This window comes from Rattus norvegicus, chromosome 17, assembly GCF_036323735.1.
Source record: "Rattus norvegicus strain BN/NHsdMcwi chromosome 17, GRCr8, whole genome shotgun sequence".
Classification (NCBI taxonomy): Eukaryota; Metazoa; Chordata; class Mammalia; order Rodentia; family Muridae; genus Rattus; species Rattus norvegicus.
The window spans coordinates 89,379,914-89,393,225 of record NC_086035.1 but is presented as its reverse complement, the minus strand read 5'-3'; the positions used below and the strand labels follow the sequence as shown (position 1 = coordinate 89,393,225).

The following is a 13,312-nucleotide window of genomic DNA, read 5'->3' as shown; positions in this document are numbered from 1 at the left end:
CATTTTCTCTGCTAAGACAACGTTCTCATTTGATTTCTGTTACTGAGATAAACACAATGACAAAACCAACTTGCCAAGGAAAGGGTTTATCTCAGCTTTAGCTTACAGCCTAACATCAAAGGAAACCAGGGCAGAGGCTCAAGATGGAAACCTGGAGCCAAGAATCAAAGCAAAGGCATTGGAAGAACACTGTTTACTAGCTTGATCCCTCTGGTTACTTGGTTACCATTCAGATGCAATCCAGACATCTATGACTGGGGATGATGGCCCTGCCCAGATGAGGTAGGCCTATTTTAAATCAATAGCAGTTAAGACAATGCCCTTAGAGATGCCCATAGGCAAAGCTGATCCAGGCCGTTCCTCAGATTCTCTTTTGTCAGGTAACTCTGGGTTCCTGTTAAGTTTACTGCTGAAGCTAACTATGACACACAGATTTCTTATCTATGCTGCGATGCCCCCTCCCCAGTTATATCCTAGTTATTATCTATCAGATACCCAAAGGGGCCTGAGGGTGGAGGAAGGATATTTGATATTTGAATTTGCTCTGTTGGTTAAAATCCTTTATTGCTTTGTTGCCAAGGGCAACGCACCTTCCCAAGGAAGAATACCTATTCCATATCTCAAAAGCATGCTTATAGATATTAAATAAAATAAATCACATAGTATGAAAGAAAGAAAGTAGTAAACAAGAAAGCATTCTTTTTATATTATCTTGACAAATAATCTTACATGAATCGAAGCAATTTTCTCTGAGACTGACAATATTTTTTGTGGCCATTACTATTCCCAGGATCATAAAAGTACATTTATTTCACTGGAGCTTGACATATATCCAAGATGCTTAGAAATGATTCTGACTATATCGATGTCATTATTTTGGTAATTTTGGTATACTGGCTATTTTTTGTTTTGCTGCTTTGCAGGAGCCTTACTTAACTATAAAGATGTACGATCATGACTTTATTTAAATAAAGTTGCTGATTTTCTCAGAAATTTTCCTGAAATAAATAGCAACATATGACCTTTTATTTAAAAGAGTGAATATATTCTTCATAAAATTTGCAAGAAATAGATACAGCAGGTGTCAATTACTTGCCTATTAATACTTCTTTCTGTTCTAATTTTGGAAATCATTACAAGTAGGACTCCCATGGGGATAATTTGAAAAGGCAAAATCAGAATTAATCTGAAACTAGGGCTTTTCAACCTCAGCACCATTGACATATGGTACTGCAAGCTTCCTTTTAGGGGTGCAAGTGGTGAGCTGCCCCGTGTCGTAGAGGCTATTGTGCAGCATCTTGTCCTCTATTTGTGTGCACCTTTGTTTTTGTTGACTTGATGCAGCCTAGGGTCACCTAGGAAGAGGAAAGGTCAATTGAGAAATCATCTCCATCAGTTTAACAAGTCTGAGGGGTATCTTCTTGATTCATATTTGGTGTAGGAGGGTCCAGACCACTGTGAGAAATGCCTGCACTGGCAGGTGATTCTGGGTTGTGTAAGAAAGGCAGATGAGCAAGCTATGGGGGCAAGTCAATAAGCAGCAGACCTCCATCATCTCTGCTTCTGCTCTTGCCTCCAGGTTTTTGACTTGAATTAATGCCCTGGCTTCTCTTCTTAATGGACTGGTAGGTAAATAAACCTTTTCTTTCCAAAGTTGTCTTGCGTCTTGCTCTTATCAAAATAGAATGTAAACTAGAACAATACGTTGGTGGTAAGTGCTCCTTCTGGATATGATAACCAAATGTGCCTCCATAGACTGTTTCAGGTTCCATAAGAAAAGGCTGGTGTGGTTGAAAATCAGTTATTGAAAAGGAAGAAGTCAAAGTGTCTTTTTGTGTATGATATTATACATAAACGACTCTAAAAATATCATTCCAAACTGCTACAGCTGGTAAACACTTTTACTAAGGTAGTAAGATACAAAATTAAGTCACAAAAGTCAGTAGCGTTTCAGTATACAAATGATGGCTGGATTGAGAAGGAAATCAGAGAAACTCTACCCTTAACAATAGCTTCAAGAAAGATAAAATATCTTCGGGTGACTCTACCCAAGTGAGTGAAATACTTGTAAAATAAAAACTTTAAGACATCAAAGAAAAGAAATTAAAGAAGATGGAAAGACTTCCCATGCTCAAGGATCATTGGGATTGATATAGTCAAAATAGTTATCCTATACATTCAATCCAATTCCCCCTTAAATTCCAACACAATTGTTCACAGATTTTAAAAGGACAATTTTCAGCTTCATATGGAAACACACACACACACACACACACACACACACGCTTCACATGGAAACACACACACACGCTTCACATGGAAACACACACACACACACACACACACTCAGGATAGTCAAAACAATTCTGAATAATAAAAGAATTATTAGAGGTATCACTATCCCTAACATCGAATTGTACCGCAGAGCTACAGTAATGAAAACAGAATGGCATAAGTACAAAGTCAGACATGTTTATCATGAGAATCAATTCGAACACCCAGACATAAATTGATATAACTATGGACACCTGATTTTTGATAAAGATCCAGAAATACACGTTGGAAAAAAATACAGCATCTTCAACAAATGGTCTTGTTCACATTGGATGGCTGAGTGTGGAAGAATGCAAACATATCCATTCTTCTTGTCCCGCACAAAACTAAAGTCCAGTGGATCAAAGACCTTAACATAAAACCAGATAAACTAAACCTGATAGAAGAGGAAGTGGGGAGGAACCTTGAGTCCATTGGTACAGGAAATGACATTCTGAACAGAATATCCTTAGCACAGTCAGTAAGATCAACATCTAATAAATGGAACCTTATGAGATGGAAAAGTTTCTGCACAGCGAAGGACACGATTATTCAAACACTGTGGCAGCCTACAGAATGGGAAAAGATTCTTTTTTTTCTTTTTACCAACTCTACATCCTATAGAGTGCTAATTACCAAAATATTTCAAGAACTAAAGGAGTTAGATATGAAAAAAAATCTGGCATAGACCTAAGCAGAGAACTCTCAAAAGAGGAAATTCAAATAGCTAAGAATCACTTAAAGAAATGTTCAACATCTTCATCCATCAGGGAAAAACAAAGCAAAATGACTTTGAGGTTTCATCACACACCAGTCAAATAGTTAAGATCAATAAAACAAGCTATAGCTCATGCAGGCAAGCATGTGGAGCAAAGAGGACACTCCTCCATTGCAGGTGGGAGTATAAAGTTGCATAGCCACTATGGAAATCAATGTGGGGAAAATGGGAATGAATCTAACTCAAGATCCAGCTATACTACACACACACACACACACACACACACACACACACACACACACACACACACACGCGCGCGCGCGCGCGCGCGCGCACGCATCTATATCTATATCTATCTATCTATCTATCTATCTATCTATCTATCTATCTATCTATGGATAAAAAGTGGTGCATTTATATAATGAAACATTACTGAGCTCTGAAAGAGAATAAAATCATGAAAATAGGTAGATTAGAAAAAGTCATCCTGAGTGAGGAATCCTAGATCCAGAATGACAAATATGGTATGTATTCACATATATGTGGCTATTAGCTTTTCAGTCAAATGATAACAGTTCATAGAATCATACAGGCTATATATAGAGTAACAACCAGGAGGGAGCAGATAGATCTCCCTAGGAAAGGAAAATAGAATATATATTAATGGATGGGTGGGGGAGCTGGAAGAGGTATCAAATGGTGATAAGAGGGGGATGAGGGAGGACACAGAGGAAGAACAGCTAAAATTAAGGGTTATTTGAGGGGTAGCATGGAAAACTAATACAGTAGAGAAGCTTCCTAAATCATACACATATGTGAAGGCAATTTACAGGAAATTGTCAAATGAGGAGACAGAGCCCCAGCTGGACATTTTTTGACATTGAAACATCTAGTACCAGGAATGGATTAGATCTAATAGAGTTGTTTGCTAAAGGGGTGCCATGGGAACTCCCAAATAACCCAGGCTGTTGCCAAGACTGTAGATTGCTCTCCATAAACTGATGCTAGGCTCTATTCCTTAAGACTACACCTACACAACCCATTGAACATGGAGTAGTCAACCTGGTGTTTACATAGAACTTTTATCCCTACGGCCTAGTGTTCTTGGTACCTTAAGGTACTCTGCATGCTACCAAAGGAGAAATGTAAACACCAACCAAGTTATATAAACCCTTTGATCGTCAATGGTTTCTTGCCTGTAAGATATGCTAGTGCAATGGTGGTATACATTTGTGGAAGTAACCAACCAATACCCGATTTGACCTAAGACTCACTTCATGAGATGGGGTCATACCCAACACTGCTTGGGTGACCAAGACTCTCCAACTAGGTAGGCCAGAGATCAGGGCAAAACCAAATGCACTATTTTACTAAAATAAAGTAATAGTAAAATGACTCCAAGTGATATTTTGCTTTACTCATAGACCATTGCCTTACTTAGACTTCATCAGAGAAGCTTCCTCTTGTAGCAGATGGAAATTAACTTAATACAGAGATCCGCAGTCAGCCAGGCATTATGTTGAGAGTGAAAGACCTTGTAACATTCAGCCCTAAATGGGAATTCTCCACTAAGTTTCTCCCCTAGACCTCAGGGAACACTCCCAAAGAGGAGTGGAAAGAGTGTACGAGTCAAAAGGGATGAAAGACACCAAAGTAACAAGGCCCACATATGAACTCACAGAGACTGTGACAGCATGCATAGAGCCTGCATGGGTCTGCAATAGATGGGTTCTACAGCTGACAGGACTGGAGGACACATACATCCATCCCTAATCCAGAAGCTGTCACTAATTGATAACTACTTGGAAATGAAAATTTAGTTGACTACAATGGAGTCTCACTGGAAAAAAAAAAACTACTCTTAAAGGTAGTCTGCATGGCCAGCAGCAGATGGCCAAAGGAAAATGAACTCCAAGGCATCTTTAGATGTCTCTGCTCTCATAATGTGCCAGGACATTTTGTTTTGTTTAGTTTTAAATTATCTTATTTTATCTTGTATTTTTTTAATCTCTTTTACCCTACAGGTCTATGGAGGAAATTTTATGGATCCCAGTTTTTTTTTCCTTTGTTTTGTTTTTATGGGACTCCCGAGTGTATGATTGAGTCGGTCTCTATGTCTATATGTATTTCTTGTGCCTTTTGGAGGGTTCCTCTTCTTCTGTTGGTTTGTTTTATCTTAATTAGTATATATAGTATAGTATAGTATAGTATAGTATAGTATAGTATAGTATATATAGTATAGTACAGTATAGTATATTCCCTTAGAAGCCTAGTTGTTTCCTTGTGAGAGACAAAAAGGAAATGGATCCAGATCAGAGAGGAGGTGGGAAAACTGGAAAGAGTGGGGTGGGGGGACTGTAATCAGGATATATTTATGTGAGGAAAAAAATTATCTTCAGTAAATGGGCAAAGAAGGAAAATCACAGTCATAAACCTACAATGTAATTTTTTTTCTGCAGTTCATCAAAGAGTTGAAAAAAGAGTTCCCTTTCAGTGAAACAAGGATCACCCTGCTGCCTGCTGTCCTCTCGATTGCACTTCCTGTTCTCACTGCTTGACAAATCTTTCCCAGGCACAGCAAAGTACTCCTGATGGCTGCAATTTTCTGAATCCAACGCACCAATTTCCTCCTCACAGTTGAGCCATTGTTCTCTTTCACTGTCACATGAACACATTTACCTCCTGCCATTTCACAACAGCCATTTTTCTCAGACTCCAGAAAGTTAAGAACCCAGTGTACACAATTAAATGGTCCTTTTAAAGGCACTGAAAAGCTCCACAGATTCATTTAAACAGTGACTCATTATATTATCCCTCTCAGGGGCAAACCCCACTTCCAGTCTTGTGTTTATTGCTTTCTTACGTAGGGTGCCTGATGTTTAAAATTCCAGAAGTCTGGTAAAGTAAAAACTTAGCCTTTCTTTGAATCACAATAGTACAGAATTCAAGGATCATTGAAGACATCAAACTTGCAATCAATCTTTGATGGTGACGACCCTACTTGGTTTCATCAAGCAATTTCCTGCCTTCCCCTTTCTCACCTAAACTAACTTTAGATCCATACATCAAATTGCTATAGACTAAAAAAATTCATTTCATCTGAAATTCAGACCTGATCTCAAAGAGGATCAGGAATGCTAGAATGAACTGATTTCTTCTCCTGGGTGCTTCCTTCAATTCCTGACTTTGATAGCTTTTCTCAAATCGAACTGAGAGAGATAGTGAATTGGGGATAATTTTTTCTAAAGGTATAAAATGTAGCTGAAGCTCAGGAGTCTGAGAGGCATTTGTGGCTTTTTTTTTTAAATGGAGAAAACGGGAGCACAAAAGTGATTTGAAGTAGTTTCCATGCCTTTTGTAACTCTAGTCCTCTGTAGCTGGGAGAGGGGTGAGTTCAATCTATCAGATAGGCGAATTGGTACTGAAAGGACCGCTGTGTAGCATCCCAGTTCTAGAGTGCGATATTGGCCTGTCCTGTTCAAACGCTTTGCTTTCCAGGCAATTTCCTCACTCCATCCTTCACCCTTGCCTCAGAGGTTTAGCAAAGCTTAGTCTGTGAGATAAGCTGCGTCTATGTGGCTGTCAGTCTGCAGTAATACAGTCCTGGGCCACCTCCCTCAACCAAAGGAAGAGGTGAGACACGGGCTTGAAGTTAGTCAGCAGGCTTCTCCTTTAGGCCACACCTAAGGTTATGATCTCCTGATTTTCTACCCTAAACTGGGCAAGGTTGGAATAAATGCCTTAACTTCTTTACTCCCATCTATACACAGCGATTGCTTCTCCAAGTGTTGCTAATTAAGCAACAACTAAGTTATACTTGTCAATTGATGAAATCTGGATCTTTGGACAGATCTTTTTTCCTTCCCTCCTGTCTTAGGGTTTTATTGCTGTGAATGGACACCATGACCAAGGCGATTCTTATAAAGGACAACATTTAATCGGGGCTGGATTACAGTTTCAGTGTTCCATTTTCATCATGGCAGGAAGCTTGGCAGCATGCAGGCAGACATGGCAAGAGGAACTGAGAGTTCTACATCTTGATTTGAAGGCTGCCAGGAGGAGACTGTCTTCTGCAGGCAGCCAGGAGGAGGGTCTCATTCCACACTGGGCATAGCTTGATCATTAAGAGACCTCACAGCCCACCCCTACAGTGATGTAGTTCCTCCAACAAGGCCATACCTCCTACTAGTCCAGCATTCAACACAAGAGTCTACTGGGGCCAAACCTATTCAAACCACCACACCTCCCCCTTCAATCTTTCCATCTTTCCTGCCTAATTGTTATATCACCTACTTTGTGGCAGTTTCTTTAGACTGGGTTATTGGGGGCTGGCTTCCCGGGGATTGTCAAAGTTTGGTCTCTGTTCTTGCCTCAGTTTCTCAGCAGTTTACTTTGCTATGTGTTCTGTGTTACTGACATCTGGCATCCAGAATACCTAATGCAAAGGGTCCGTCTGTTTGGGAACTGGCTTTCCTGCCTAATTGTTATATCACCTACTTTGTGGCAGTTTCTTTAGACTGGGTTATTTGGGGGCTGGCTTCCCGGGGATTGTCAAAGTTTGGTCTCTGTTCTTGCCTCAGTTTCTCAGCAGTTTACTTTGCTGTGTGCTCCGTGTTACTGACGTCTGGCATCCAGAATACCTAATGCAAAGGGTCCGTCTGTTTGGGAACTGGCTTTCCTGCCTAATTGTTATATCACCTACTTTGTGGCAGTTTCTTTAGACTGGGTTATTGGGGGCTGGCTTCCCGGGGATTGTCAAAGTTTGGTCTCTGTTCTTGCCTCAGTTTCTCAGCAGTTTACTTTGCTGTGTGCTCCGTGTTACTGACGTCTGGCATCCAGAATACCTAATGCAAAGGGTCCGTCTGTTTGGGAACTGGAACACTCAGAACTCTTAGCTGATTGCCCTTTCCTTTTTCAGGTAAATTATCTCACGTAGTTCAGTAGAATGATAAAAGTCAGCACACTGATTACCAGTCTGCTTGGGATGCCAGTATTCTGAGTTTTTTTCAATGCCTTCCATTCCCTCTGCTCAGGACCATGCCTTTATTTCCATCCCCCTCAACCCCTCCAAATGGGACAAGGAAGCAGTTTGTCTTAGAAGGATAGAGCCACATGGAATAGCTTGCCTTGCTGAACGGACTTACTCCTTCAATTTTTTTTCATGATTCCAGTAACCTCACGAACAATATGTTCCAAATCGTCAACTTATCTAGGAAAAGAAACTTATCCGATGAGAAATTGAAACACAAAGTTCTCAAGGCCAAGAAGAAATAATAAACTTGTCTTGCAAGTTCTTGGGTGATTTGGCATCTGACATGTTCCTTCACTGGTATAATGAAAAGTTCTTGCTCTAAATAAAGATGTCCCTCGGTACTGGCATGTCACTGGTGGAACACTTCTTGAATGTGGAAAAAAAAAGAAATTTAAAAAAGGAACGAGCCTAGAACATCTAATTATATCCAGCACAGGGATATGGGCTTATTGAATCCTGCCAATGACATGGGCTGTTTTTATTTCAAGAGGCTTTTTTACCATAAATTTCTAGTCTACCAACAGAAATGTAAATTATTACAATGCATTCTTTTATGTTTGGACTTTCCAAGTGGAGTGTAATTATTTCTATTTTTTGAGGAAGCGAAACAATAGTCAGTTTTAAGCTGGCATCTTAGAAACCTATGGATCACTAAGCTGGTAAAATAAAGACAAAACGATTATACATCATCAGTAGAAAGGAAACTGAGCTCCCACAAAGACACAATTGATATATTCAAAGATGTATTTCACAGGGATACAATTCCCCTTCCTGATGACAGTGTGTCCGTCATCATGATGCGGTGTGATAGGCTCTTGTGTGGGAACTGGCTTCTGTTTCTTATCCCAACAATTCATCTGGCACACACAGGGAGCCACTACCATAAACCAGGCCCTGAACATCCATCACTCACCCTCCTTCCGTGTATTTATCCAGCCACTGTCCCATTTGTTTCTGAAGAAGTTCTTTTATTTCCATTTGCTCATGTTCTATTTCATTTTCTCTCCCTGGCAAGCATTTTTTTAAGATGTCGGATCAAGGAAACATCACTCATCCTCCTTGGAATCTGCTGTTGTGCCTTCAAAAGAGCGTTTAGCTCTCCCATCTCTAGTAGTTTTATCTCAAGGCCACAGGATAATGGGGCTCCACGTGCCTCCTTCTTTAGATGCATTTCGGTATTAGATGCAAAGAGAGGATACCTGGCCAGGTTGTCAGGTGAGAAAGCCCACTTAGATGCTACATGAGGTCAGAGTTAACATAATGCATGTTTTATCCTTAATTAAATGTTGTGAAATAACAGGCCTAGTGAACTTGCCTCCAGTTCCAGGCAAATGGGGTCATTAAGATCTCTCATATTTTCCTTGCCTTTTATACCAGAAAATGTTTTGTGGATCACTAGTGTCAAAAGCTCCTTACACTGAGAACAGGGTTCTTCAAAACTTTTGCTCCCATGAGAGTTACCCTTCTGCATGAACTCAGATTTCACGTCGGGCATCTAGTCTCATCTCTAATAACAAGAGATCCTCCCATTTGTACAGGCTTCATTCTCTATGACTGAGAATGTGACTGTAAAGGAACATGCTGAGGCCAGGACACCAGGGACAGACAGCCCTGTAAACAGAATCAGCATTCGGGAGCTCTAGGTCTTCCGATGCTCTAGACTTGTTCCTGTTTGTTCAGATAATGTATAGTGGCATTTAGGAAAATAAGACTATTCTTGTACTCCTGCACTTTTTAAAAATTCTCATTTCAAGGTATTTCCTCATCTTTGGCAACATAGTATCTTTTAGCTTCAATGACATGGGTTAGTTATTGTTCTCAAGAGGTTTCTGTATCCATGGTTCTGTTTTCCAGACCTTTGCTCTTAGACTGTGAAGATCAGTAACTATTGTTTCAAGTCTTGGCATCAGTGTTACCTTATAATCACATCTTCTCTGGCATCTACCTTTTCTCATCAATGCTGTCTGCCCTCCAACTTACCCCTCAGGCTAGCTGGCCTCTCTCTAGCTTTTTCATGTCATTGATCATCACAGGAATGCATGTGATTTCTGCCTTTTTACATTAGACTGTAAGGAGATTAAGACTACTGTGTACAATGTAAAGGGTCTTAACAGATATCATTGACTGAATGAAGTGTATACTTCCTTAAATACTCCAATGCATTTATTTCTTTAAACTTCTGAGCTTAACATGTACTTAGTTTTATTCATAAACTCTTTAAAATCCAAAAAACTTCACATTTTTCTGTTAACTAAGAATTTTTTTCTCCTTTATCGAAAAGAGTTTTTTTCTTTTTTTCTTTCTTTCTTTTTTTTTTTATACAACATGCCGTGGTTACAGTGTCCTCTCCCTCTACTCCTCCCAGTTCCTTCCCATCTTCTCTCCCCTCTAAATCCACTTCCTCTCTGTCTCTCATTAGGAAAGCAGGTTTCTAAGTCAGAGGAGAAAACATAACAAAATAAAATCTAACAAGATAAAACAAAGCCCATCATATGAAAGCTGAACAAGGCAAACCAACAGAAGGAAAAGAGCCCGAAGAGAAGGCACAAGTTATCAGAGACCCAGTTATTTACACATTCAGGAGTCCCATAAAAATACTAACTAAACCGAATATATATATGTATATGTGTGTGTGTGTGTGTGTGTGTGTGTGTGTGTGTGTGTGTGCATGTAGAGGACCTGGTGCAGACCCATGCAGGAACTGTACTTGTGCTTCAGTCTCTGTGAGTTCATATGACCCTGAGATAATTTGGAGGGACTTAGGCAGCTAGAATTGAGTGTGTGTGTGTGTGTGTGTGTGTGTGTGTGTGTGTGTGTGTCTCCTGGTTGCATGAGCAGACATTAACAAAATAATGTATCAAGGACATGGTATACACAGTAGAAAATATTTCCTTTCTTTTTTCAGTACTGTGCCTTGAACCCCAGATTTCCTGTATATTAGGAGTTTAAATTTGTTTTGTTAGTTTGTTTGCCTGTTTATTTTGTTTTGAGAAATATTATCATTTTGTTTGTTGTAAGTGAGAAAACCAGCACTAACCCTGGCCTGGCCTTGCTGTTGACTAAATACTTTTAGAGAACTGGGTATAAACATATGTTGTATAGTTCAAAAAAAATAAAAAAGACATGGTGTGATATAATTGAAATGTCTTTGGTAGGGACTTTATGTTCATGGAAGAAAAATATGTTAACAATGGTGCTGTCTATTTCTGGTCCCTAACCAATACCCATAACCAGGCCCTGACCATTAGCCTAGTATTTCTCCACAGAGTTGTAAGATTGCTGTGGTGTTAGTGATCACCATCCCTGTCTTTCCTGCTTTAACTTCTCACCAGCCCCTCAGATCCTCAATAAGCCATGATCAGCAGACAGAAAGAACACTTTTCCTGTTCCCTAAGTAGCTACTCAATTTATACTGTTGATGCCACACTTCTACAATTGCACTTGTCCTTGCATCCAAAGCTCAAAGGACAATCTGCACACAATGCCAATGTGGGGTATTATCATTTAAAACCAAATCTGCCAATGTTATAAACAAACTGGGACCTGAATGATAATCTGTCAGAAATGTGTTTCTTAAACCACTTGAAGGAACATTAAAAACAAACGTAAAAATCCACAGAGGGCTGATGCTTTATAAGTAACAATATAAGTAACAATAAATCTTGAGTTACTAGAAGAGAAAATTAAAAAACTTAGATTCAGTTTATGCTTAGGCAGCCATGTTTGGTGAGACTTTATGGGTGTATCTCTGACATTAAGACACATGCTTACAGCAAACTCTCTGATCCACTGACTCTTATCGTCTTTTGATCCCTCATTTGAAATGCTCCCTGAGCTCTAGGTGTGCAAGTGTTTTGTTGTTATATCTGTTGGGACTGGGCTTCAAGATTCTGTTTCATCTAAGTGGAAGAGGGAAAGCCCATGAGGCCTCAATTCTATATAAAGAACTACAAGGAAATAAAGAATACTGAGAGTGAGAGGCATGGTTTTCTACAGGGAAGCGTTCCAGTTAATTATCCAATACGAGACAGCCATCCCTGAAAATCTACATACAAATAGCATTATACAGAGTTAGCAGGTTATATTTAGAAAATGCATATGTTCACACATTCAAACATGTATACATATGTAAGAACAATTGATGAAAAAAGAAGATATGAATTTGAAAGAGATGGGTATATGAAAGGATTTGGAAGAAGGAAAAGGAATGAGAAATGATGGAATTATATTATAATCTCAAAAATATAAGAGAAAAAACACTGAGATTCAAGAGATATAAAATTGTGTAGGGGGATATAGTAACAGAGTTGGCTAAGCTATCATAAAGTCTGGTAACTTAAACAAAAGACAAACAAATCTGTGAAAGCGTCATTAACCTCATGCGACATGGGAACCATATAATAGAGTATTTGTCCATGAATAATAATCAGTGTTAAGGGGAATAGACAAACACAGAAAAATAAGAATCACATGTTGTCTCTTATATGTGGAAAGTAGGGAAGGGAGAAGTTTGTATAGATAATATAATAAATATAATATAATATAATGTTAGTAGTTACTTTTCTCACTGCTGTGATCAAATACCTGACAAGGAGCTGTAGAGTCTATGTTGTCTTACAGTTTTATGCCGATCGTATTTAACATGGTGAGGAAGTCATGCTCTCTGGCGTTTGGGGGAAATGGTTGCACAGAGATGAATGCTGGCATTAGACTCTTTTTGTGCATGTGAGCTCCCACATGCCATCACATCTGTATGGCAATCAGAGGACAGAAGGTGTTGGTCCTCACTTTCTCTCTCGTTCGCTGCTAAGAATGCCATGTTAGCTGGGCCTGGGCTTCCCATGATTCTCCTGCCCCATATTCTGGAAAATGCAGTGCTAGGATTATAAAGATTTTTGCTACTACTCTGTGCTTTTTAAGCAGGTTCTGGGCTCCAAACTTCACCTCTAGGCTTGAAATGCAAGCACTTTACCTACTGAGCCAGGTCCCCAGCCGGTTTTCACTTTTTTATTCAGTCTGGGACGATAGGCCATGGAATGTTGCTGTTTACATTATAATCAGTCTTCCAACGTCAGTCATCAATTCTAGTCTAGATAGGTCCTTACAGACATGCCTCCAGGTTTGTTTTCTGGGTAATTCTGTACCTCGTCAAGTTGCCAATCAGCATTAACCATTATAATGTCTTAATGACTATCAGTAAAACATTTTGCTTTGTATTTTTATGTTTATGCTTGTGTTTTTATTTATTC

The 13,312-nt window shown here is 39.4% G+C and overlaps 1 protein-coding gene across 1 annotated transcript in view; it reads left to right on the top strand.

Moving 5' to 3' along the window:
* Rps8l1 (ribosomal protein S8 like 1) overlaps positions 1-13,312 on the top strand; it is a 995,681-nt gene that overhangs the window by 270,038 nt on the left and 712,331 nt on the right. The window lies entirely within an intron of this gene.